Source organism: Micropterus dolomieu, linkage group LG06 (genome assembly GCF_021292245.1).
Source record: "Micropterus dolomieu isolate WLL.071019.BEF.003 ecotype Adirondacks linkage group LG06, ASM2129224v1, whole genome shotgun sequence".
Lineage (NCBI taxonomy): Eukaryota > Metazoa > Chordata > Actinopteri > Centrarchiformes > Centrarchidae > Micropterus > Micropterus dolomieu.
This window is the reverse complement of record NC_060155.1, coordinates 16,942,825-16,946,285: the sequence shown is the minus strand read 5'-3', so window position 1 is coordinate 16,946,285 and position 3,461 is coordinate 16,942,825.

Genomic DNA, 3,461 nt, shown 5'->3' with positions numbered 1-3,461 from the left:
CCGCTATTCTACAAAATAGATGATGCTACTCAGGAGCTGCAATCTGAATATTAAGCGTTATCATCTTTCTGTAGTTTTGTTGTGCAATGAGAGATGTATAAAAATACGTCTCACGAGCCTTTAGCATTACCTGCCTGTGACAGGTCACTCGTAAACAAGGGCGGATATGTCATGTCAGTGTTGGTTGGGACAATAAAATCATCTCCCAGCGGGATGCTTAAAGCCGCCGAGGGTATGAAAAAGATCATTAAGGTAGGTAGGCAGCGACCAAACCACTATGAGGTATATTGTCACATACACAGTCATACGCAGTACAATGTCTAGTGAAATTAATTCTCTGCATGTAACCCATCCTAAGGAGCAGTGGGTAGCTACTGCACAGCCCAGGGACCAACTCCAATTCTAAACCCTTGCCTTCGTCAAGGGCACTGACATGAGATATCCCACGCAAACTTCAGGCGAACATGCAAACTCCACACTCCTGAGGTTCATATCCAGGACCATTTTGCTGTGAGGCCTCTGGGCCCCTCACAGCAAGAATGGATGTGGCTTTGCCGTCTACATAACTTTAGTGACATGACCTCCATGGCGTGATGACATGACTGTAAACAAAAACTCTTCAGGTATTTCATTCTTCTGTTATCATCTCATCAGGAATGATTCATTAGAAATCCTTAGAGCCATCACACGAGTATGACAGAATTGTGACTGCAAACTGGCATTGATTTATTTTAGGACAACAATGCACATAGGTATGCTTGCTTTAAAGTTAGGGCAGTAGTTTTTATAGACCTTTAAGCATTGCTACTGCTATCAATTTTGCATACAGTGGTGGACTGTAACGAAGAGATTTTTTTTAGAGATACATCGTTCTCACAGGACAGCTATGCTTAAAACACATGATCTTATTGAAAATGATGCATTGCTGTATAAACTAGCCAACCTTATATAACGAATTTACAACTTGCACAACCACATCTATCAGTAAAATGCAACGCATACATTAATGCATCACTAATAATAATCCAAAAACATGATATATAATAGTAAAACACTGACAGGGACTATTTTTCAGCAAAATCAGTACTTTTAAGTTTGGTACTTTAAATACTTTTACTTACTACTACTACTTAATATTTTTAAGTACTTTTTACTATTAAGGTTTTGAATGCAGGACTTTTTCTCAGAGATACTGCAATATTTCTTCCGCCACAGTTTACATGTTTAAGCTTGACAGCGCTGTCACGTAGCATGCCATGAACTAGTAAACCAGCACATGACAAGAAGGGGAAGTTTTGGGGAACTGATGAGCACATATTAGATTAGGAACAGGATCACTTCCACATGCCTTACCATCATCTAGCATTCTTACAAAGCCTCATACTTCATCAGGCCTCACCATCCTTGCCTTACTGAAGTCCAAATTATAGTAAACTCTTTGTTATCCACAAAGTTAAAACTTATTTCGAATTCCATTTGTGCCACACAAAAACACCAACATTAGATGGTAATTATTCATTATTCTGGCACATTTTCAAAAGTTATTCCAACTGTGACGTTGCAATCAGCCTCTCATTGTACTCATATTTCCTTGAATGAGGCAAGGAGCATATTTGTTTGTTTCGGTTTTGGTACTTGGCTTTTTTTAAAGCTAACTTTCCGACCTTTTTCAATCAACCAAAAAGTAATATGACCTCTCTTACAGCAGTGTGAAGTTAGGCCACATTTATAAAAATGACTAATTTGCCAAGAGACAGTTCACAATCACCACATAGTTTCCATGTCTGTTGTACATCAATGTACATCACTACATTAGGTAGCATTAGGACATTTTATACTGATTAAAAGTCGGTCAGTTTAACATGTTAAGTTAAATCTATCCTTTTTATAAAGGCAAGAACAATTTAGCCTTCAGCACTACTACCATGGGTTATTAATTTATTCCTGCTTGTGGCCGTGTGGGTGTGAGGTGACAGTATGGCGCCAGTGCCAAATGTCTTATAAACAAGATTAATGTATGCACTGACATGAAATTTGATTTTGTGTTTGCATGTCGGTGAGTTATCTGTAAATAGTGTGTACATGATGATCTCCAAATTCTTTCTGCATTGTTTAATGGTAATGCAGTGACATTGTGCCCATAAGAATCTGTGAGAAAAATGTCTGTGGTTTTGATCAAACCAGACCAAAGTATGGAGTATATAAATCACAACGTAAGACACAACAAAAGGGGCCTTATGACTGTTTATTGCAACACGAGTTGCTCAATGCTAGCTTGAAATAGTGTGGCTGGTTTTCTTGTTCAACACAATGGCTCATTAAAATATTATAAACATCATTGATACATCACTAGACAAGAAAGAATGGCCATATGGAGCAGAGCATATTGCAGAACATTTAATAAGAACCCACATTGTATTTCCTGTAGTTATTAGATATAAATCTGTGGAGTCTTCATTAAAACCTGTGGTGTGGTTGGTGGAGACAGTTGTGGGTTCAACTATTGAGTATAATCACTTCCGCTCTATCTTCCACATTTTTATGGTGTGAAAACCAATGTACTAATTGAAATGAGAATATCCCGCAATGGTTGGGTCAGCTTCATCTGTCACACCCAGTGCAACAGCTGCTTTTCATCTCAATCATTTGCTTTCTTTCATATTGAGTCAAAGCTTGGTTTTAAAAAAGAATATCTAATCAGGACATCTCTCTTGGAGGAGTTTAATATCAGATGCTGGCATAAGGATGACTTACACCACCATTTTCACATGATAAATTGACCACACAGTGAAATACACTACTGTCAATTAAATATATATATGTATTTAAATACAAACACACACACACACACACACACTTATATATCTATATACACTGCTCAAAAAAATAAAGGGAACACTAAAATAACACATCCTAGATCTGAATGAATGAAATAATCTCACAAAAATCATCAATGGAAATCAAATTTATCAACCCATGGAGGTCTGGATTTGGAGTCACACTCAAAATCAAAGTGGAAAACCGCACTACAGGCCGATCCAACTTTGATGTAATGTCCTTAAAACAAGCTCAGTAGTGTGTGTGGCCTCCACGTGCCTGTATGACCACCCTACAACGCCTGGGCATGCTCCTGATGAGGTGGTGGATGGTCTCCTGAGGGATCTCCTCCCAGACCTGGACTAAAGCATCCGCCAACTCCTGGACAGTCTGTGGTGCAACATGTTGGTGGATGGAGCGATGATGTCCCAGATGTGCTCAATTGGATTCAGGTCTGGGGAACGGGCGGGCCAGTCCATAGCATCAATGCCTTCCTCTTGCAGGAACTGCTGACACACTCCAGCCACATGAGGTCTAGCATTGTCTTGCATTAGGAGGAACCCAGGGCCAACCGCACCAGCATATGGTCTCACAAGGGGTCTGAGGATCTCATCTCAGTACCTAATGGCAGTCAGGCTACCTCT